Source organism: Ictalurus punctatus, chromosome 4 (genome assembly GCF_001660625.3).
Source record: "Ictalurus punctatus breed USDA103 chromosome 4, Coco_2.0, whole genome shotgun sequence".
In the NCBI taxonomy this organism is placed as follows: Eukaryota; Metazoa; Chordata; class Actinopteri; order Siluriformes; family Ictaluridae; genus Ictalurus; species Ictalurus punctatus.
The window spans coordinates 5,634,059-5,659,881 of record NC_071284.1 but is presented as its reverse complement, the minus strand read 5'-3'; the positions used below and the strand labels follow the sequence as shown (position 1 = coordinate 5,659,881).

Sequence of the window (25,823 nt, the reverse complement as noted above, 5' to 3'; positions counted from 1 at the left end):
TTTTAATTACTTCTGAATATATCAGTCAAGTTAATCAAGCTAATAATCACCATGATACTCTGATGATCTTGGGATGACTGCAATTAGACAATTTGTCTTAATCACATTTTAATAATGGAATGAAGATGATCAGTAGATCAGGTTACATGGCTCCAACATACAGTAGTCTTTCTGTTGTGAATCTGTAAGAATTCACATTAACCAAACTGTATAAAATTGTACAAATGCTTAAAGGTTTAAGCGGACGGAGTTACAGCTTTTTTTTATTTATTTATTTATTTTAATTTTTTTACAGCATTTACATTAGCACTATTTTCAAATGCAAAAAGTATCTACAATAATCAAGACAGTAACAATTACAGCAATCCAAATGAATTTCCATAATATTGACATGTTTAGGGTTGCCATATCTAGAAAATAGTTATAAAATAGCATAATAAAAAAAAATTAAATAAATAAAAAAAATAAAAAAAAATCTTATCTTAAACATGCAGGAGGTATGGTGGCTTAGTGGTTAGCACATTTGCCTCATACCTTTGGGGGGTGGTGGCTCGAATCCTGCTTCCACCCTAGGTGTGCAGAACTTGCATGTTCTTCCTGTGCCTTAGGGGTTTCCTCCGGGCACCCAGTTTTTCCTCCCCCAGTCCAAAGACATTCGCTGATTGGCATTTCCAAATTGTCCATAGTGTGTGAATGTGTGTGCGATTGTGCCCTGTGATGGCTTGGTACTCTGACCATGCCCCCTGCCTTGTGCCCCAAGTTCCCTGGGATAGGCTCCACACTCCACTCCGAGCCTGTGCAGGATAAGCTGTGTGGAAAATGGATAGATGGATCTCAAACATGCACATATTTTGTTGTGATGGACACGCTGCCTTTGTTTACAATTTTTTTTTTTTTTTTACATTTACTTTATATTAAGGTAACAAAAACAAATGTTTAGTACTCAAAATATTTGTATCTGTATTCAGATTTAAACGGTAAGTGGGCATGATCTAGACCGGACACAATTCCGAACTTCCACAGTTCCTCAAACTCAGCCACATTATTTGCGTTCACAATAATATGACTGAGTAAGCTAGGGAACTATCTTACAGAACGATGATGTCTTTCCTATATCAGCGAGCTGAATAATTATAGATGAAAACACAAGCCGGCCATTCCAGAAAGATCAGAAAAGCTGGATGTGGTACTTCTGCAAGTCAAAATGGTGTCCTTTAAGCAGCATTTCATTATAATGCCTGTATGATTTTCCAGGAAGATTTTCTTTTAATTGCAATAAAGAATGTTCATTTCAAACAATGAAAAACTAGGAACTTACAAGTTAACAGTTTGAAAATGAACTAAATTGTTATATTTTGGAGACCCCAGGAGAGACATGCTGCCCAGTGCACAGCATGTTGTCTGTATCTACTTTATGGGGTAGCAGCTCTATAAATAAAATCATATTTATTTTGTTGAATTATGGTTGAATAATGTTGTGCCAGTTTGTACAGAAATATGGGGCAAATAAGGATTCATTTGCAAGCTCAATAAGGCAGTGTTTAGGTCAGGCTGCTGTAGCAAACCACTGATGACAGACAGATATGCCTTGTATTCATATCATGTTAAACTCCAAACCTGAGAGTATGAAAGTAAAATCCTCCTTCTCACACAAATTCATTGTTGTGTTTCGAGGGGATTCCAGTCCCAATTGCTACCCAGTGGGATAAAGCTTCCTATTTGTATCCATTTAGAACTCATCATCTTTTCAATTATCTCTACTTTACATCTGTGTTTGTAAATATATCAATGGGACTCACTGGTTAGTGGCTTAGCATTTAGCATGATAGCCTCACACCTTGGGGTTGGAGATTCAATTCCCACTTCCGCCTTGTATGTGCAGAGTTTGCATGTTCTCCCCATGCTTCCGGGACATGCCTTGTAGGCAGCTTGGCATCTGTGAAAGGGTGTGTGATTGTGCTCTGTGGAAGGGTTGTCCCCTACCTCTTGCCTCATGCCCCGAGTCCCCTGGGATAGACTGCAGGCTCCCCGTGACCCTGTTTATGGTAAAGAAAATGGATGGATGAAGTCATAAACGAAATATTTTAAGCTGACCAGTACACTGAAACTAAGATACAATCTCAAACACAACTTTGCTTGTAAAACATCCTAGAAATCGCCTGAGGTTGGGATAGTAGATTACATAATCCCAGCTGCTGTCACTCGTATAGGTCTTAAATGGAGAAAAGAAAGCTCATGCCGTGAGCTACACACAGGATATCTGACAGTGATGAGTGAGCAGTCAGTTCCCTGGGGAAGTAGATACTCTTTCAGTGCTGAGTTTGAGGAAACACCAGGGGATTTTCTACTGCTTTCCTGTGCTGACATCGGCCCTGAGGCGGCAACCCCTCTGTGCTCACGCCCATGAGTGAGTCACGCTGAGAAATATAGCTGCCTCCTCACTCATGCAGCATCAAATTCAACTGCCATCAGTTCACAAAGGTGTCTGAAAATGCCTCTGTCTCAATTTGGGATCAAAGTGATATATGATTCTGTATGTAGAAGTCCTGTAGCAAAAAAGCACTTGACATATCTGCTAAGGTTGATGAATGCATACAATTTTAGTTCAGGATTTCTCAGAACTCTCTACATTCCCCTTAAACTAATGTACAAACACATTTCTTTTTTTTTTTTTTTTTTAGCCCTAACCATGTGTTATCTGAATCTCACCCATTTTTTAATTGTTAAGAATAATATATTGTATCCATTTCTATTCGTTTAGGTGCAATAATATACAGTGATGCTTGAAAGTTTGTGAACCCTTTAGAATTTTCTATATATCTGTATAAATGTGACCTAAAACACGTTTATTAAAGAAAACAACCCAATATTACATATATTTGAGTGGCAAAAGTATGTGAACCTCTAGGTTTAGCAGTTAATTTGAAAGTGGATTTAGAGTCAGATTTTCAATCAATGGGTTGAAAATCGGGTGTGAGTGAGCGCCCTGTTTTATTTAATGAAGGGGATCTATCAAAGTTTGAGCTTCACAGCACATGTTTATGGAAGTGTATCATGTTTCAAGTGGCATGAAGTAAGGAGTTATTGATGCTCATCAGGCTGGAAAAGTTCTCAAAACCATCTCTAAAGAGTTTGGACTCTTCCACAGTCAGACAGATTAGGCAAAAATAGAGGAAATTCAATACCAGTATTACCTTCCCTAGGACTGCTCGACCAACAAAGATCACTCCATGAGCAAGACATGTAATAATCAGCTAGGTCGCAAAGGGACAAAGGGTAACTTCTAAGCAACTAAAATTGTCTACTGTTAATGTTCATGGGTCCAACATTAGGAGAACACTGAACAACAATGGTGTGCATGGCAGCATTGCATGGAGAAAGCCAATGCTATCCCAAAAAAAACATTGCTACCTGTCTGCAGTTTGCTAAAGATCATATGGACAAACCAGAAGGTTATTGTAAAAACATTTTGTGGACAGATGAGAACAAAATGGACATTTTTGGTTTAAATGAGAAGCATTATGATTGGAGAAAGGAAAACACAGCATTCCAGCATAAGAACCTTATCCCATCTGTGAAACATGATGGTGATAGTATCATGGTTTGGGCCTGTTTTTGCTGTATCTGGGCCAGGATGGCTTGCCATCACTGAAGAAACAATGAAGTCTGAATTATACCAGTGAATTCTAAAGGAAAATGTCAGGAGAGCTGTCTGTAAACAGAATCTGGGTCAAGCAGCAAGATAACAACCCTTAGCACACAAGTCATTCTACTAAAGAATGATTAAAGAAGAATAAAGTGAATGTTTTGGAATGGCCAAGAAAGTTTGTCTCATTTGTTTAATTGGGTTCTCTTTATTTACTTTGAAGACTTGTGTGACAATCAGATGATGGTTGAGGTCATATTTATACAGAAATATAGAAAATTCACAAACTTTCAAGCATGTTTTCATACTGAGCCCAATAGCATGTTATGCATGTTCACCCAATTTCAGGCTAAGAGAAGGGTGAAATGGTTCAGACTTTCTGTTTGTGAAAATTATTTCTGATGCAACAGTAAATTACACATGGGTATAATTTTTGCTGTGTAGGAACAGTACATGAAGCAGAAGTAGGTGTATTAGCGGGACTCTGACACAACCATCAGCAAACATTTACCTTTAAAAGCGACACACACACACACATATATACATATATATACATATATATATATATATATATATATATATATATATATATATATATATATATATATATATATATATATATATATATATATATATATATATATATATATATATATATATATATATATAGTACATATTAAGTACACATTTTAATGTCACATTTAGCATTTAGCTATTAGCACTGATACTGCCAGCAAAATATTAAAAAATGAGTGTATGTGTGTGCATATATATATATATATATATATATATATATATATATATATATATATATATATATATATATATATATATATATATATATATATATATATATATATATGGGTGAGATGGGGGTTGCAGGGGTGGGGGAGCTACCTCCCTGAAATTAGTTTTTGCAGGGTGGGATGTCAGCATAAAATTAAGATAACAAGTAATTAATGAATGTCTCCCTGCCTGACCAGGGGGCTTTCTATGTGCAAAACTTGAAACGCGCACACAGAAAGCCGCCTCATCATGCGAGTACCGAAGTGAGTTCTCGTTACATATTAAGTAACAAAAGTTTCCATTGGCAAGAAAGGATAAGGTGGAATTCATTCAACATTACTTTGAGGAACTTTCTACCGTGGGAAAAAAAAAAAAATGCTCATTAAATAAACAAACTCAACTGAGCTGAGGATTGAACACCAGTTGCTGGAGTACTAAACCCTGCAAATTACTGCTCCTCTATTATAGTGCATATGCTGTAGCCGCTTACTCTTGTAGTTTTGTTTAAATTAGGTTTATCATGAGTTTTGATGAGAAACATAATATTTTTTCTTAAAATCTAACAGAGAGAGGTTCACAGATCTGCAGGCCTGCAAGCCATGTTTATTCAAATGAAACATGACTTCTGTACTCGTCATGTATTTCTGATGCCCGCTAAAAGGACGTGATTCCGTGTGATACCGCATGAAATCATAGGATACCTTTTCCTTTGAAGTGCATTTTCAATGGCCACATCTGTAAATAAGCCATAGAAGTTTGGGGATTCTGTTCTGTGGAGCGATGAAAAAAAAAATGGAACTTTTCAGCACGTATGTCTGGAGGAAGAAGAATGAAGAAAGAACACTCTGTCTACATTCAAGCAAGGTGGTGGCTCAGTGATGCTCTGGGGCTGCTTTGCATCCTCTGGCACTGGAAACCTGCAGCGTGTGGAAGGCAAGATGGATTCATTGATGTTTCAAGAAATCCTAGGAGAAAATGTCATACCATCTGTGAGGAAGCTTGGGCGCCATTAAACCTACCAACAGGACAATGATCCCAAGCATACCTCAAATTCCACCAAAGCTTCGGTTGCAGAACAAGTCCTAGAAGAAACTACAGGGCCATCACAGTCACCTGACTTGAACCCCATGAAAAACCTCTGGTGGGATTTGAAGAAGGCGGTTGCAGCACAGAAACCCAAGAATATTACTGAAGTGGAGGCCATTGCTCATGAGGAATGTGCTAAGATTCCTCAGGAACGCTGCCAGAAGTTGGTGTATGGCTATGCATCTTGTTTGCAGCAGGTCATAACAGCAAAAAGGTGCTCTACTAAGTATTAAAGATGCTTGCTTTGAAGGGGTTGAATAATGTGGAGACTGGAGAAGTCATTATAAGTCGTATTTTCAGTTGAATTTGGGGAAACCACTTGAAACATTCATTGTGTTGAACTATTTCAGTTGCTTTTGTTTGATTTGTTCATCACAAACAGCTGAAAGTCTTTACATTTTGACAATAAACCTGATTTGAAATGGGAGTTGAATAATTTTGATTGCAACTGAATTTAAGATATACTATCTCTTTTTGCCTGACAGTTTTTTCTGAATTATATGGTAATATTTTCATAAAAAAAAAAAAACAATGACATTTACATGATGAAGCTGAGCATGTCTTTCCTTATCAGCATTCTGATGCTTTGAGAGTATAGCAGCCTATAAAATGAACAATTATCTGACATTCGTATCTGCTCATGGAATGGTTCTATGATGAGGAAAATGCCATTTTGGATATAACTTTATCAAATCTAAAAAGGCTAGGAATAGTAAAAGTCACCAGTCTATTACAATTTATTATAATACACTGTTTAATATTAGCAGTAGTAGAAGCTGCATGGGTAATCATAAGCAACAACACAAATCAATCTGAGAAATTTTCTTGTGTTTGAAATTGCACTGATTGGACCACCAAAGCTCCCTCACTACATACACAAGCCTGAAAAACTCACTCTCTGCATACACGAGAAACAATTCTGATTGGTTGTGTCATGATTGGAAGTTGAGACGGATGCAAATGCAGAATTTAAAGTTTAATAAAGAACAAAACAACTACAAAAATGACACGATGACATAGAGGCAAAACACTGTGGCGAAGACTAAACATAAACCAAAGAACAAAAACATGGCTACAGAGACAAATGTAAAGAGAAAGAATGCAGTGCAAACAGTGGTTATATACATGAGTGCTCATTAACAGAAACGTGATTCAGGTGCAGGTGGTCATGTGACTAAAATACAGTGGCTGCTGGGAACTGTAGTTCAGAGTTCCTTCTCTGATACATGACAGGCTGGGTGTGGGTGCATCAACCAATCACAAGCGAGCAAGAGAGGACTGACTGGAAAGTGACAGAGAAGCTATCACCTCAAAATAAGGTAGTCATGACGATCTTCTGAAATTAAGGATGTTATGGGGTCTGTATATCTATATATTTGTTTACAGTTAGCTAGCCAGATGACATAGCTAGTTATGTAGACCTACAGCAACAAAAATGTCACTTGTCAGTAGAAGCATCATTGTCAATGTGGGCTATCTACAATATGAAACGTTCACTGTTTTATGACTTTTTAACACAAAATCTAAGCAAATATGGGAAACAACAAACAGAATTGTTTGTTAAAGCAACTAAGGCGTTTTTCATCTTTGTGAGACTATGAACAGGAAAATCCCTTTATGATGTAAACCTGTGATTTGATTTACAGCCAACACTATGGTCCGAGCTACTGTGATAGAAAATGAATCAACACTTTCTCACCAAACAGATTGGGAATTCAACAGCTCTCTCATAGAAATTAAAATCGGGTATCTAGCTACAAGATGGAGAGACTTCTAAACCTACAATTGGGTCCTAGAGAGTTTAACAATTAAAAACAACAACAACAAAAAAACAACCTTATTATTTGCATGGATTACTTCATAATGATTTACAATTACACAGTGAAGTTCCCTGCACAGAGTACTGGACAGAAATCATGATTCAGCACTCTGATACAAAATTAATTTCCCATATTATCATCAAACCTGCCTCACTGGCACACTGGTAATCAAACACCATAAGCCCTGATCTAATGCCCTGGAATTAAATTAGCACTGGTGATTTGTAACCATTTGTATGTTTATTCAACAAATACATGATAAAAATAGAAAATGGAACTTCACTTCTTTTACTAGATAAGTATTTTTATATTATAATAAAGGCTGATAATATACTGTACATATATAGATCAGCTATGAGACTTTTCATTAGCTAATTAGCACATGAGAGAACATGAGTGTGCATGGGGAATTTATATCTAGCAGGAAGATGAAAACATTACACTTGTAGAAAGATGGCGTGAGAGAGAGAGAGAGAGAGAGAGAGAGAGAGAGAGAGAGAGAGAGAGAGATTGGATTTACTGTGGCCATATCTGTCTGCCATATTGTGTGAATTCTCTGACATTCATTTAGCCAATTTCCTCATGCATTTGATGATGCACATAAAACACCCTCAACGTTAAATGTAACAAATTTGAATTAGTTCCGCTTGGATTCATCACTGGCAGAGATCCTAATTTTATCATCCGCTGTTCCAAATGATTTCCTTCCCTGCTCAGGGATGTCAGGGAGAGAAAAAAAAAAAAAAAAAAACATAAAACACAGCAAAACTTTTAACCTGGTTGCCCTCTGGATGATGTTGGCAAGCAGTGTTTGTGATTTTCCAAGTGCTGACCAGCATACAGTAAACCAGGAAATTAAAAAAAAGCTGGTTTGTGTATATTTAATTTTTTAAATGAAAATAGGAAAACATGGAAGCTTTTTATTTTACTATTGTTTTTCTTAAAATGCAGAAAAGTGCAGCGTTATTTGATGTGTTGATGTAATTTCCACTGAAACAGGAAGTCAGGGTGGGACATAACGAGTGGCCCCTCCCCATGCCAATAACATTTAGCTTACCTCAATTGACAGTTAGCACCATGAACATGTATAATGTTCAGATTCAATAGAGCATTTGATTGAACAGAAAATCTCACGAGAAGTGCAGAATGTCATTAAATGTGCTGATCTGTATTGGTGGTAGCGAGAGAGACTGTAAGTTTTGAATGCATACTAAAACCCACAAAACTTACATTTTTATTTCATTGGGTCTTTAATGAGCCCAGATGTGGAAAAACAAAACAAAACAAAACAAAAAAACATGCCACTTCACTACATTTCAGCATGAACAGATTGAACCTGGAAGTACAAGTCTGCTATTCTATAGACTATTCTCTGGTTAAGGTGTATACTCTGTACACTGCAATCTGTTTTCATAAATAGGATCAATGTATGCAGTTATCAATTTGGGGTGATTAAAATAAATATTTAAATTGCTGCACCTGGAAAATCCTGCTGATGTTTTTTGCCTCCATGTCCTTTAATGTCACTGTCCTGCTTTTTTTTTTTTTTTTTTTTTTTTTTTTTTTAAACACATAGTTTTATTCTAGCTATAAAGTCATTTTCCAACCTTCAATGGGGTAGTTTATGTCAGCCTGTGCACACATAATTCAGACTCTTGTTATTGGCTGATTTGGACATTTTCACTTAGGGGTGTACTCACTTTTGTTGCCAGCGGTTTAGACATTAATGGCTGTGTGTTGAGTTATTTTGAGGTGACAGCAAATTTACACTGTTACACAAGCTGTACACTCACTACTTTACATTGTAGCAAAGTGTCATTTCTTCAGTGTTGTCACATTAAAAGATATAATCAAATATTTACAAAAATGTGAGGGGTGTACTCACTTTTGTTGCCAGCGGTTTAGACATTAATGGCTGTGTGTTGAGTTATTTTGAGGTGACAGCAAATTTACACTGTTACACAAGCTGTACACTCACTACTTTACATTGTAGCAAAGTGCCATTTCTTCAGTGTTGTCACATTAAAAGATATAATCAAATATTTACAAAAATGTGAGGGGTGTACTCACTTTTGTGAGATACTGTATGTGCAGGTGTGTTCAGATTTTCCTAATAAAGTGTATATAGAAGCAATATTGAAAAGGAAATTGACAACCTACATGACTTTTGAATACGTGGCCTCAGAAGTAATTGTGAGCTTCAATGTCAGTGAGTGTTTTATAATCCAGTGAAACAACCATACAACAGCAGCATTCAGACTCATAGATAAATATGGAATAAAAGCCCAGATTCAGATCACAACAGCTAGCATCCTGCTGAAACTCTTCCTGTAGAGGCTGCCTACAAAAACAGACAATATCACAAAATGTTGTGCTTACCTTCATAAGCTAAAACAGAGCATACTTTTATGCACTCAGGAAGGTCTTGTTCATGGCCACTTCACAATAATCTTCTATCAAACACACACGCTAAGGCAGAGCAAGGGTTATTCCCTCACAATATTTCCTCTAAAGGAACATCCTCTTAAATTATTCGTTTCTCCTTTCAGATATCAAAGATGCATTGCAGAGACACAGGGGGATATTACAGTTTCGAATAGTCCATGAATATCTGTTCCGCATGTCCGAACGTGGATTCCATATTTGTTTGTAGAATTTTTTTTGAGAACAAGTGGAATGTCAAACCTTTAAAATAACTAAAGGCAAAAACACGTTAGTTTATTTGGTAACACTTTACAACACGGTTTCTTAATTAATGCTTAAAGGTGACTTTGGTAAGATTAGGTCTCTTCCAGTTAGGTGGGTTTGACATTTGAATGATTCCCACCCAATTTCACAAAGCTCCACCCTCAGAATCTATGGTAGCATTCTGGACCACAAGTCAGGGTTGCAAACGGATTTTCTCAGCAACTTAATACACTTTGCCTCAGGCAACAGCTTAATTTATTGTTGTTGTTTTTGTTTTTTTTTAAATCATGTTCTAGATATCTTTGGGGTTATTTGCACAAGTAAGGAATAAAATAATACTGCACCTATAAGTACTTACTAACTTAACATTTACATTTATGGCATTTGGAAGATGCCCTTATCCAGAACAACTTACATTTATCTCATTTATACAACTGACCAAGGGCCTTGCTCAAGGGCACAGCAGTGACAGCTTGGTGGTGCTGGCATTTGAACTCATAACCATCCAATTGGGAAACCTATGGCATTACTACAACAACATAATTATAAAGTTATTGATATCTATTTAACATAAATGTCATAACACAACTGTATGTCAATCAATCAATCAATCATTCATTCAATCACCTAGCTCAGGTGTTACTCCGAAATTTTCAAAAGTAGTCTGATGGAGACGATGTCCATTGAAATAAGACTGTATGAACACTTAAGTAAATCATTACTAGCATATCTAAACAATGTGCACTACTGCTGCAATGTCATGTGCCATTTAATGTTGCTTAAATTGTAAGGAGATGCTGATATATATATATATATATATATATATATATATATATATATATATATATATATATATATATATATATATATATATATAAATGCATTATTACAGTTATCATACGAGTCACTTTTGTAAATTACTCCATCCAGATTGAGAAATGAAATCTGACTTTTCATTTAACATGCATTAGAAATACAGTCCATGTCATGAGGACATTGAGACTTCCCTGTCGTATACCATCCACACCATCTGGAAAGTGGGTTAAATTCTTCCCAAATGCCCAGATGAATTCATTTTGCAAGAGGAGAATAAACACACAAGAGTGAGCATTAAACAGGTGTTCATAGTACGGATGAAAGACTAAGGAAATGGAATAAGTTGTCATAAGGGGTCACAGAATTTTATTATTTTCCAAGAATGTACTGCCATCATGTTCAGAAGACCTCATTTCCTGGGGAATTTAGTTCTAGACCACTGGTCTAATCCAAATGTGTAATGATGCAATTGGAGGATTATAAAGTGAGAGTGAAAGAGACAGAGAGAGAGAGAGAGAGAGAGAGAGAGAGAGAGAGAATAGCTTTTTTTATTCCCTGTGTTGCCTCTGCACATATACAGTGTTTCATTAATTTTCTTTTTCAGTTTACTAAACAGATTACTAGTTCCCATATTTTTCTGACTCTGTCTGAAAATCTTGTCATATTCCAGAACTTACAGTTAGCTCTGAAATTATTGGCACCCTTTTGGCAACAATTTAACCATAATAAATACAAAATTAATAATATGCTTGAGTGATATTTTGAACTTACCCATTATAGGGTTAGTGTATTGATTTATTTAATAAAAATAAACAAAATGATTTGCTTATTTTCATTAGTTTTGTGGACACCTGACCATAATAGCCATATGTGAGCCTTCCCCAAACTGTGGCCACAAAGTTGGAAGCATACAATTGTATAGAATGTTTTTGTATGCTGTAGCATTACAATTTCGCTTCTCTGGAACTAAGGGGCCCAAACCTATTCCATGACAATACCCGTGTATACAAAGTGAGCCCCATGTAGACATGGTTTGCCAAAGTTGGTGTGGACGAACTCGAGTGTCCTGCACCAAGCCTGACCTCAACCCTACTGAACACCTAAGGGAGGAATTGGAACTCCTTGTCCAACATCAGTAATGCTCTTGTGGCTGAATCAGCAGAAATCACCAAAGGAGGACCAAATTAATTTTTGGAATGGGAAGTTCAACAAGGCTGTCATGTCAGGTGTGCACATACTTTTGGCCATTTAGTGTATATTATTAGCTGATATTAGCAGTCCCTGAAAGGTGTAATGAGGTTGGAGGCACAGATTGTGGACAGGTTTTTGCCTGTGAATGCACAAGTTTCTAATAGGGTTAAAACCGGGCGTTGATTTTGTATTTCCGCAACCTTCTTTTATTATTTTTTTTTCATTGACATGGATATGCTGTAATTGTCTTGTTGAAAGATCCATCAACAACCAAGTCTTAAACTTCTGCCAGAAGTGGCCAGGTTTTGGCCCTAAATATCCTGGCACTCAGTAGATTTTAATGATGATATCAATCATGACCACTATATATTCCAGTGGATGTTTGTTTTGCTTTTGCAGCCAGCCAGAAATGTTTGATTCTGATCTCACCTGACCACAACACACAATTCCAAATGTACTTCCAATCATGCTTGGTATTGTTCAAGTGCTGCATTTTGTGGATTTCTCACAGCAAGGAATTCTTGAAACCCTCCCAAATGATTTGTTCTTGTTGAATCGGTGCCTTGTAGGCAACTTTGTGTAACAGGTATTAAAGCACCTTAAATGCTGACCTTATACAGTATATATATATATATATATATATATATATATATATATATATATATATATATATATATATCCAAACACTGTGTGACCTTCAGTCAAAAACTGATTCAGAGTACGATTTTTTTTTCTAGTAGGCACTACTCAACAGATTCCACTTACCATTTCCTAGAACAACAACAAATGTGTGTATTCAGCTTTTCCAGCAGGAGCCGGTGGCAATAATTATATCCATACTGTTTCTAATATTGTCATGCCAGTGATAAGGTTTTGATGGATGAGGCTGTTGCAGGCTTACAACTTTAGATAATCATTATAGCCAATAGGACGTACAGCACTGTGTAGTGAGCCAAGTGAGAGATATGCAGCATGGAGAATCCTCTCTAAATGCTGAGGAGTTTAAATACGACTTTAAAAAATAGCAGTTGTGTAGCTGCAGTCATTCATTTGTGTGGGTCGTGTTGCCACGCTTGTTTATGGAATAAACATGCTTTATGTTGATAACTCTTAGTAAAATCAGTTTCTTAATTTAACACATCTAATTCAGTAAATAAAGCCTTCAGGAACATCTTAATGTAAAAATCGAGATTAGGATTGCAATTTTAATCGCAAAAGCAAATTGCGAATCACGTAGTTAAACACACAACTGTGGCACACATTTAGCCAAACCCTTAATACTGTATAGGATAGTCTTTAAGATTTCAGTAGCAGTCCTTACGTACAACACTTCAGTATCCCAGTGATATTATTCACCGAATAATATTATCTGCTGTTATTTAAATATAACATTTTGTGAAAGTTTGTCTTGCTTCACAACTGTAGGCCTGTTGACTGTGTTCCATCGACAAGAATGGATGGAGTTGGTGGAGAGATAAATAGATAGAAAGCGAAAGAAAAGATACTGTTTATTGTTTTTACCATGGTTATTGAATTATAGCAGCTCCATGAGCAAAAGTAATGCTTGTGGAAATAAATAGAATTTACAGCACCACCAAGACAGACATAAAGGTCAAGGTAAAAAAAAAAAAAAAAGTTGTCACGATTTGAATGATGTGTGTAATTGTATGTTCCAGGGTGAGGTCGTGCGTTGATTTTTTTTTTTTTTTTTTTTTTTTTTAAGTATGTCACATATTGAGTACAAGGACTAAGTGTGAGGATGGGATTAGAAAGGACACGTGCTCATTTTAGATTTACAGCATACAGTGGACTGAAAACACCATTTTCAGCTGATGATAAATGCAGAGCCCTATGTTTACATGGTTTGTGTGTAGCATGCAGTGAGAGGCAGGATGTTAGTGTGTAAACACTTTACGTGCTTTATTAGGGTAAACTCCATAATCATATCCATAGCGTCAAATCCATCATCATTGTTACCATTACCATTATCAAATTATGTATAGAATGGTAAAGTGACAAAAGTGACAAATCCAAACAATTCCTCTAACCAATCCTGTGACACTTGTAGTCTTACAAGGCTTATTTCAAACCCCCACCCGCCCCGCCCCGCCCCACCACAAATGGACGAAAAATATATAACTGCGGTTTTATCTTATCCTGTCATTAATTGTGTATAGCAACATTACAAAGCAAAATACAGCTTGGAAGGAAGTAGCAGAGATTGTTGGCCGCTCAAACTATAAATTATATGACAGACTTTTTGCTAGGTACTGTAGTCTGAAAGTAAGGTGGAGGGTAAGACTTCACTAGTGCATTGACACAACAGGGTATAAATAGACAGACCAATCAGAACCAAACACAGAACAGGTGAACACAGTCAGATAAAACACCAATGACCGGACTAGATCAGAAAACAAAACAGACAAGTTCACATCGTTTGTCTCCATGGGAACGGTGATGCAAAGAGGGAACAAGCAGGGAAGATGCCAATATTGTGACAGTGTTTGTCATAATTCACTCTTGCTTTGGTAAGTTATACCCATATTCTGTCTTGTCCAGTGACACGTTTCAAAGCTGCATGTGCCACCATGCTCTTATTAGTGCTGTTATAAAATTACACCATAAAAGGTTTACACACAATTGCATTTTATAATTACTTTACAGCTGTCTTAGAGTTGCTTTTAAATATCTATGTGTTCTCCGTGTGTAACCATTGACTTTCTTGTCATGTTCTTTCTCGTTACAAAAGTTTAGGCACCCTTCAGAAAAGGGAGCTGCACACACAGACATAATATACGGACATTCAGGTTATTATTTATGTCCCAGGATGCTTTGCGGTAGTATGAATACTAACAAATACTATTATAATGGGCTGTGATGTCTGCAAACAAAAATAGCTCTAAATGGACTCACCTTGAAGCCACAACACACACTTTCTCACTCACACTCACTCACTCTCACTCTCTCTCTCTCTCTCTCTCTCTCTCTCTCTCTCTCTCTCTCTCTCTCTCTCTCTCTCTCTCTCTCTCTCTCTCTCTCTCTCTCTCTCTCTCTCTCTCTCTCACACACACACACACACACACACACACACACACACACACACACACACACACACACACACACACACACACAAATACACACGTGGGTATAGAATTATATATGATCAAAGCAGTCATACGGAGCCCAACGGAGACTCTAATCAGACCGCTGGCAGAAATACTGAAGATAAAGATCTGCACACACAAGACACATTATTATTTTTATACAAAGACAGAACTTTGGCATGGAATAGCTTGATGGAATCCATTTTACAAAGAAGCATATGGGGGTCATATTTGTCCCGTGTCCGCTGCTATGAAATCATGCTCGTATCTCGGAATGTGGAGGGATGAAGCCATCTGAAATGGACACATTTTGAGAATAAAGAGTGTGAAGTAGCACAAAGGTGAGATGGAGCGAGACAGAGGAATAGAGACATCCACGCTGATGTTAAAATAGAATGTTCCTTCGTCGTTGATTGCATTTTTTAAGGCACAGTCAAACATAATTCCTTTTAGTATTATGGAAATTGCAGGGCACTGTTCGAGATGGGAGCCTGAGCCCTGTAAAGGCACAGACAGGTACAGAGAAGAGGCTGATTCATCTGATTGTAATTGATTACAATATTTTATGCAGTGACAGATGAAGATCTGAAAGGTCTAACAGAACAAAACTTCTGCAGTGTTAAATATATGCATGTGTCTAAGTTTTATGCTATTCCTTGCTTTTGGCAATATTTACGGATGGTACCAAGCTCTGGCACAACCACCACAGCTTAAAAAAAAAACAAAAAACATTAATAATGATGATGATGATGATAATTGCAGTAGTAGTAGTAGTAGTAATAATAATAATAATAATAATAATAATAATAATAATAATACAATCTAATCAAAGTATGTACCTCTTAGCTACATCAGCTACATAAATATATTTTTTTTCCACAAAATGATTTTTGACTACAATTGAATGGGTTTAACCCAAACCTCAATGCCCCACAAACAAGTCAGCCTCCAAATTATGTCATATTAGACCTAATGAAGTCTGGCGGTGGAGCATTTAGGAATACAAATCTCTATGGATCTAAAGAATAGGCAAAATATTATTGTACAAATTTAAATAATGACCCTGGCTTCAAAACTATTGAGAACCCCTAAGCTAGATCATGCATGTCGGACAAGCATGATAATAAAAAGAGCCTTAATATACCTTGAAAAGTGTATCAATTATTTCCCATGCAGTGTGTACTGTTACTGTTGACTCTTGGGGCAAATTTACAACATATACATAAAACTGCTTCTAATCAAATCCATTAGTCATAATTAAAGCAGAATGCTTCCATCCAAATATCTAAAGTATTTCAATCAGTGTGAATGGAAAGCTAGGTGTATTGTGTGTTAATGTGTGAAGCCTTGTTTGGGATATAAGAAACAAAAGAAATAAACAACAATGTATTGGTTTTGCAGGATAATGTGTCTGAGTTTTTAAAAGATAAAGATTATGTCTTTATCTAATGGTGTGTAGAGAGAAATTGTGAGTTTAATGGTTGCAAGGGACTTTTTTTTTTGTTTTTAATGACTGGCTTATGAGCCTTTATTAATTCCAGAGGGCCTTGCCATGTCTGAATTGGAGCCAGTATTGAACAGATCATCACAGAGAAATCAATTGCTTGAATTTGGTCTGGTCTAAATTGTAAGTTTCCGAATAAATAATATATTAAATAAAACAAGTATATACAACACTACATGGCCAAAAGTATGTGGACAAAGGACCATTACACCCATAGGTGCCCATTCCAAAAGCATGAGAATTAACATGGAGTTGATCCCGTTTTGCTGTTATAATAACATCTGATCATCTGCAAAGGTTTTGCACTAGATTTCAGAATGTCAGCCACAAGAGAATTAGTGTGGTTGGCACGAACATCAAGTGAGAAGGCCTGGTTTTTACCCTGTGTTTATAGACCTCACTTTGTAAACAGAAGCATTGTCATGACAAAACAGACTTGGAGCCCTTTAGTTCCAGTGAAGGGAAATCTTAATGCTACAGCATACAAAGACATTATGTGCTTAAAACTTTGAGGCAACATGTTGGAAAAGGAACACATATGGGTGTGATGGGCAAGTGTCCACATACTGTTGGACAAATACTATATAAAATAATTGTATTCCTATAACCCAATTTAACATTGGAGTTTAACTTCTTTTTCCCCCCAAACTGACACACAACTGTGTCACAGTATATCATTTTAGGAAAGGTACATCAGATTTCCTTATACTCAGGTTGAACAGGCCGACTAAATCTGCAACGGTTGCGGTTTTCCAAACATAAATCATGTAAGTGACAGCACCAATGTTGTAATAGATACTACTGGAGAATAAATTTGCTTTTGTTAACTGATATCTTTATCCATCAATCAATTTTCCATATCACTTATCAAGGAAAATAGGTGTGTGCCCCCCTCCATTTGTACACTTGGTTTCGCCCATACTCAACGCAAGTTCGTTGATATATTTTAGAAATGGAGACAGTAGCCAAGTGCGGCAGAGGATACGAGCTTTTTTTCAGACAGTAAGTAACTAAATACCTAAATAGTAGGTAACCTTAGCTTAGTGTAGAAGGCATCATACCATGGCTTGGTTTGTTCTTAAGAACGTCAATTAACTTTTGATATTTAGGCTAGGCTAACGCGAGTTCCAGTTTTTGACCATTAACGTTACATTCACATGCATATCCTCCCGCTGAGTTCGTTGTGAACCCTCACGCTGTGACAGACTGTTATAAATGAGAGTGGAGGTGCAGAAATTTGCACAGCATTTCATTCCTTTACACTACATTTGGGCTAAGGACAACTAAGTGATTTTACAAATAGAAGGCTCAGCATAATGCTGAGATGTGCTAGCTTGGCAACGAGAGATACGGAACTAACGTCTGAGTTGTGGCCATATTGTAATAAATGTGTTACAAACAAACATATTTTGGATATGTAATTTGTACCCATTAGAAGTTATTCTATTTGTTACTACTGGAAAATGCATAATTCTATTTGGCAGGTGCGATTTCTTGCATTTTTAGCACCATCTAGTGGGTCTTGTTGAAATAGAAAAAATATTTTAGTAAATTAACCATTTCTTATGTTGATAGCGTTTTCACTACTTTGTAAGAGGTGGATCGGAAGTAGCCTACGTGCATGTGTCTATAAAGATTCTACATCTTTGTATCACATTCTTAGAAAATTCCCTAAAATGTTTTTCCATTTGAATGCCTTTGCTTGGAAGCATCCGTGGGGAAATTGTATTTACAATATAAAGTGTTGAATTTAGTTTCATAAGTAGCCATCCTTTCTGAGTTTGTTTAAAAGTCGTGATTGTGTGTTTAAATGTTAGTGTGTGTGGTTTGCCTGCACACATCTTAGCTCCCTTCTACCTATGGTAGGTTTCATGGTAGGTTATGGAGCAGAGAATGCATCTGCCCACAGGACGTCCACAACACCCCACAATTTCCCCATGCTGTGGGAGCTTCTATCACTCAGAAATCACGTGAATTCAAATGGTAACTGTAATCCTAAAACTCTGTTCTAAATATGCAAATTTTCAGTATCAAACCTTGGATGTTGGGGGGGCTTGGACCCCCCCCCCCAATGTCCATACCATGGTTATGCCCTTGAACTAAGCAATAGTAAAAGAAAAGAAGGCATTAATGCTAGCAGAAAGAAAAGTAGCAAGCTAATCATATGAGCAAAAGGACTGCAGCTGAATCTCCAAAGTAACAGGCCATGGCTATAAAAAATGAAAAGCTAAACCTGTGGGAAGCATCATTCAAGGACAATGTTGGCTGGAAGAATCATTAATGTAGGCAGTGCAGGGAAATTGGTCGCTTTATGTCGATGGGTCGAATGGCCTTGGAACGTTAGGTAACAACCAATCAGCATAGAGCATTCTTTGAAGAAATCAAAATGCACAGGGATGCTGCAGAGATATGTGTAATATATATATATATATATATATATATATATATATATATATATATATATATATATATATATATATATATATATATATATATATATATGGCATGGATTCCTCAAGATGTTTGAAACATTCCTTTGAGATTCAGGTCCATGTTGACATGATTCCTGCAGATTTTTCAAGTGTACTCTCATGCCATGAATCTTCTGTTCTACCACATCCCAAAAGTGTTCTACTGGATTCAGATTTGGTGACTGGGACGGCGAATGAAGAACATTGACTGGTATTAACAGTCCCAATGTGTGTCAAGAAAACATTCCCCACACCATTACAACACCTCCACCAGTTTCGACTGTTGACACAAGACAAGCTGGTTTCATGGATTCATACTGTTGGTGTGTTTTTTTTTTTTTTTATTTTGAGATTCATCAGACCAGGCTACATTTTCCCAATCTTCAACTGCCTAGTTTTAGAGAGCTTTTCCCCAGTGCAGCCTCAGATTTCTATTCTTGGCTGACAGAAGTGGAACCCAACATGGTCTTCTGCTGTTGTATCCGATCAGCCTTCGATGTGTTGTGCATTTTGAGATGCTTTTCTGCTCAACCCAATTGAATAGAGTGGTTAACTGCGTTATTGTAGCCTTTCTGTCAGCTCAAACCAGTCTGGCCATTCTCTGTTGATCTCTCTCATCAACAAGGCGTTTCTGTCCTAATGGCAGTGGTCTCTTTCAGCAGGATAATGCGCCCTGCCACACAGCAAAAATTTCTCAGGAATGGTTTGACGAACATGACAGAGTTCAACCTTGGCCTCCAAATTCCCCAGATCTCAATCCGGTCAAGCATCTGTGGCATTTGCTGGACAAACAAATCCGATCCATGAAGGCCCCACCTTACAGCTTACAATACTAAAATGAGCTGCTAATGTCTTGGTGCCAGATACAACAGCACAACTTCAAAGGTCTTGTGGGGTCCATGTCTCAGTGGGTCAGAGCTGTTTTGACAGCACATTGTGGATCTACACAATATTAGGCAATATTAGGTTTTAATGTTATGGCTGATCAGTGTATATGCACATGTGAGTCATCTAGCATTTCAGTTCTTTTCCATCTCATGTGCTGCATTTGATTATGTTTATTTTGATGGTTCTACACTGTGCACTGCGATATTAAATACAGAACCGCTCACATCTTTAATAATGATTTAACAACAGTCAGTGTTGGCTGTGGCGTAGCTCTCTCTCAAGAGACGTCTGTCCTTGGCCATTGATACTTTTTATGAATATGGAAAAAAGAAAAGATCCACATTCAACATACAGTAAATGAGCCTCTTTTTTTTGCTGAGCTTATTTTATTTCTTATTTCTCATTATTTATGTTTGGAGAAGAACTGACCGATATTAATCAAAGTTATTCAACCTAGATATCGGCATTTGTAATTAGTCCACGGCTAGAACTTGTACGTACAGTATTTGAGCAGATCCGTGCATGCATAGGCAGAAATTCCTTATAACCACTGAATTTCACAGATAAACAAATTAGCTAATAATTTTATATTAATATTACATCCTGCAAACGTATGTCCATGTGTCATAGGTGCAGCCTGGTCCAATAGAGGCACATGTGGAAGAGTGCGCTTCCAGCATGGAGCAGCTGCCATCCTGTCAGCATCCAGTGGCAGCCATGATAAATTACAGCAGCCCAGCAAAGCCCTCAGTGACAGGCCCACTCATGACTCACTGCTCTTTGCCTTCCTTCAATTCAGAAGATGGCCTAGGATTTAGGAGTTGGGCCTGTGAGATAAAGGATTTTTTTTTCTTTTTTCCTTTTTTTTTTTTTTTTTAATTTCCTAATCTAGTAAAGAGAAAGCACAGAAAGATAAACAGTTCCTTCTTTAACAGAATATAGTTATCATTCAAATCTGATTTCCATATTCTAAATAACTAGGTTGTGAAATTATGCTTGTGCACACTGATTAATAAATTGTCATCTAAAATGGATGTACACTCAGACTAGAGTTTGTTACTGTTATTGGAGCAAGAAAGATGTTTTTGAGCCAGGGTTTGGTCCAGAATACCGATTCCTGATCCTCTTAAAAATGGTACTCTGGGGCTCACTTCAACTAAATCCTGGTGCAGTCTGCATCCATGCTCACCGCCTAACACTGAGTAACGTGAGTCGAAGAAGCCTCTATTTGTCACCTATACAGGTCCATCTCAAAACATTAGAATACTGAAAAATGAAAAAAAAAAAAAATTCCCCGTAATTTAATTTAAAAGTGGAACTTTCATATATTCTAGATTCATTTCACATAAAGTGAAATATTTCAAGCATTTTTTTGTTTTAATCTTGACAGCTCACGGAAATATAAAATCCAGCATCTCGAAAAATTCTAATAAAGAATTCATAATAGAAAAATGTCGACCTGAGAAAAGGTCTAATCAGATAATTAACTCAAAACACCTGCAAAGGTTTCCTGAGGCTTTAATCTCTCAGTCTGGTTCAGTACACAACCACAATCATGGGGAAGATGGAAGTAAATTTTGCATTTCATTTGGAAATCAAGGTTCCAGAGTCTGGAGGAAGAGTGGAGAGGAACCGAATCCAAGTTGCTTGAAGTCCAGTATGAAGTTTCCACAGTCAGTGATGATTGGGGTTTCATGTCATCTGCTGGTGTTGGTCCACTATGTTTTCTCAATTTGAGAGTCGATGCAGCGTCTACCAGGAGATTTTAGAGCACTTCATGCTTCCATCTGCTGACGAGCTTTATGGAGATGCTGATTTCCTTTTCCAGCAGGATTTGGCACCTGCCCACAGTGCCAAAACTACTAGTAACTGGTTTGCTGACCATGGTGTTACTGTGCTTGATCGGCCGGCCGACTCGCCTGACCTGAACCCCATAGAGAATCTGTGAGAGACACCAGGCCCAACAATACAGATGAGCTGAAGGCCACTATCAATGCAACCTGAGCTTCCAGAACACCTCAGCAGTGCCAAAGACTGATTGCCTCCATGCCATGCCACATTGATGCAGTAATTCATGCAAATGTAACCCCATCCAAGTACAGAGTGCATAAATTGACATACTTTTCAGAAGGTCAATATTGCTGTATTATAAATTCTTTATTCTAATATTTTTAGATACTGGATTTTTTAATTCCATGAGCTGTAATCAAGATAAACCAGAAAAAGGCTTGAGATATTTCACGTTATGTGTAATGAATTTAGAATATATTCAATAATACAAGTTTAAAAAAAAAAAAAAGAAATACAGGAAAAAATTCACTTTTTCATGATTATATATATATATATATATATATATGTATAGATGCACCTGTACATTAAAGCACAGTGAAATGATTTTCTTCATGTATCCCAGCTTGTTAGGACATTGGAGCCAGAGCCATGATACAGCACACCAGGAGCAGAGACAGTTAAGGGCCTTGCTTAAGGGCCCAACAGTTGGTTTGAACCCCCCAACTTCCGATCAGTAACCCAGAGCCTTTAACCATGGAGCCACATTAGTTCAACTTATCTTATTTAATGTTTCTACAGTACCAGGGAAAGGGTTATTTACGGTTACAGACTTTCATAGGACTGCAATGTAATTAGCTCAATGTTGCTGTGTGACTGCTTGTGAAGAGAATCATGGAACATGCCCATATCTCAGTCCAGCCTGCATGATTAAAATCTTCTTATACAAGAACACCTCGTTTACAGATATTACATAAGCCCACAGAATAATTTTTTTCTTGCCCAGCTCCGGTCAATACAACCAATTCGCTCTCAGCCCACATACTGCAGTGACTGACGGCCCATGACCAGCCCAGATTCGGTTTACAAACAAGGGCCACACATTAGGTCATAACTGGCCCAAATGTCAGCCGATTAAAAGGCCCATACATCGCCCTGCACTGGGACAGAACAAGTTTTAATTCCTGGAATCCCAGTCTTAATCATATCAACACCAGCCTGTAACCCGAAACCCCAAAAAAGTGTCTGTCTGTGTGTGCGTGTGTGTGTATGTGTGAAAGAGAGAGAGATAATCTTGGCTTGTACATAGCGGGACTAGAAATTCTTGTCCAAAATCACAATCTGATTCCAAATGTGGCCTACAGTCAATAGAATGATCTGGGCCACACCCCCATCCACAATCGGACCAAATGTTTGCCGTCATATTTGCAGTGCCATAATTGCCACACATGGCCCACACTTAGCTGTCATGATGCATGCCAGTGCCGGCAACACGCCAGCAGTGCCATCCTGAGGCCACATTCAGACCAAGACCATCTGCTATATGGGACGGCATGCCACATGTCCAAAAAGCACTGTACTTCAACGCTTAAGTGTTGGTACCAAAGGAAACTTAAAACTGCTTGAATATAGTGCCTACAAAGTGATGGAATGTATGCAATTGTACAAATGAGCAATGGTTCAGAACAAATTCTTCAGTGTGAACACAATCTGAAGGATATAAGACCCTCCCCCAGCTAAGCCCAGAATTGGTCTTGGGTAGAAACCTAAGTATTAAAAGTGAGAAAACTCCCTCAGATTACCTATTAGAATAAAGCTTTACTCCATACACCTTTCTAGGTAAAAGATACCTTTTCTAGGTAAAAGGTACAAAATTTGTACACTTGAGGGTACCATGTCAGCGGCAAGTCTAATACCCTTTTTTTCTGAGCGTGTAGATGTTAGTGATTGAGCAAATTTAAAATGATAGGTGTGTTCCTTGTGATAGAACTACTCCACAGCCAATATGCCTCAGTGTACTTACTGAGTCATTAACAACGATGTGAGTGGTTGTGAATTTAATTTTATAAAGCACAATGCTAAGCCAGGAAGAGAAACATAATCAGATGCAGTTTATAGGGTGGAAAATGGATGGAATAAATCCTGCATGGATGGAATGTGTAACTCTATAACTGCTACTATTAATATCATTAATAAATCAAAAATAAAAAGAGTGAAAATTTCCTCTCAGGGGAGGAAGGCTTAAGGCTTGGCAGTGTTACTACACATTATGTTGGTAAAGTGCTACTTAAAATTGCAACAAGAGCCATGCTGCTGTGGACACCTTAGTGCTAAAGGTTCTGTAATAGTGATCGGATGGTTGTGGATTCCCATCCTAGTATTTGCACTAAAACCATGACCCATACATTTATTAAAAAGTCTCCATTTTAAGGGTTCATATTTGGAGCCATTAAAATTTTCTGTGTAGAACCCTACAACAAAATGGAAATGGAATTGGTAATGCAATGACACTATCTGTATCTGTTTAGTGATCCAAATATCCATATTTATGTTTGAATCTGTTTTTGAATTTAAAAAAAATAATGAATTTAGTTGTTTCTAGTTCCTAAAATATAAACAACTGGTAGCCAATTATAAACCACAACAATCCTGACCAGGCAGTGACTAAGGATGAACGAATGAACATTGTATTTCATTAATGAACGTGGTCTTCATCTCAGGAGAAACTCTAGCCTCAAATAAATGCGTTTTCTGACAATCTTTCTAAAAATACTTTTTTTAATCTGTATTTGAATCTGTTTAGAATAATAAGGTGTTTCAGAAAAAGATACCAAGCTAAAACTATAAACCATCCAAACCACCTTTCACTTTTTCTAACGGTGCATAAACCTTACCTTGGCTGTATGCGTAACTTGAATTCTGCCTCCCTTGAATGTCATTTCAAGGTAACATTTTTATTGATTTTCTAACCTTTCAAACAGCTCAGATTTCAACACAATTTAGTGAGCCTCGTTGGCTCAGTAAAAAAAATGACAGTGTTTAGTGATTGCAGTTTTCAAGGCCAGCAGATTTTCATTTGGACAGCTAACAAGTGGTCCTCGATTCTTTAAGTGGGATTTCTCGAGAACACAGCTCTTCAGTCAGACGAAACCAAGACTAAATTAATAGCTCAAACATAAAGGTGCGAAAGAGGTATCTATAGAAGATGGACATCACAGATGTATGGCAGCTACGGCCATGGCTTTTAAAAAGTTAAGGCGAAAAGAAAAGTGTGGTAGATTGCATTAGCATATGGTGCCTAATAAGATGTTGGACAGGAATGCTGAGCATTGTGGATTATTCACATGACAGACTAGCGCTGTCACTGCTGTCTTCGATTGTTTATGTTAAATGCTGTGAATCCATTTTCTCCTTCACCGACAAAAGCTCTTCTTGTCAGGTTTAAAGGATAATTTGGGTACACATGGGAGCATGTTTTCCTTCTATACCTTACAGAGAAACACAGAGGGAGGCTGCATTTGTTTCAATTAAGCATATATGACCGATAAAATGGATGGTGCAAGGTAAATATGGGATCTGAAGAGCAAAGCAAATCACGTCATCCCAGTCAGTGGCTGAATCACACAGACTTGATCATTCAAATGAGCTGGCCAACAGGCAATAGCTCTTGGTAATAATGAAACGAGGAATGGAACATAGAAAGAAAAAGAAGATGTCAAAATATCGGGAAGACATCTGCTTAATAAAAGACTACCTCTTCATTATGAGGATGGACATTTCTCACAAGGGCTTAGCACTGATATAACATATTACAATGGACAGGTGGAGAATATATATATATATATTTTTCCTTCTTCTTCTTCTTTTTTCCTCATTTGTGCTCTGATATTAATTAAATCATACCTAAAGTCTATTTCAGAAGAACTGAAGTAAAACCTAAATAAACACTCAGAAACCACTGGCTTATGGCATCTAACGTCAGCAAGCTAATTGCATGCAGTGCCCTTTTGATAGGCGCTTGATGTGGGCTAGTGG

At 37.3% G+C, this 25,823-nt stretch overlaps 1 long non-coding RNA gene across 1 annotated transcript in view; it reads right to left on the bottom strand.

Moving 5' to 3' along the window:
• Nucleotides 1-474: 474 nt before the first annotated feature.
• The window catches only part of LOC128629592 (uncharacterized), a 66,062-nt gene continuing 40,713 nt past the window's right edge, over nt 475-25,823 (bottom strand). Inside the window, exons 3-4 of the long non-coding RNA XR_008393954.1 lie at nt 1,984-2,036; nt 475-808 (exon numbers count right to left, since the gene is read on the bottom strand). This is a non-coding gene — a long non-coding RNA (uncharacterized LOC128629592). The remainder of the gene's footprint in view (nt 809-1,983; nt 2,037-25,823) is intronic.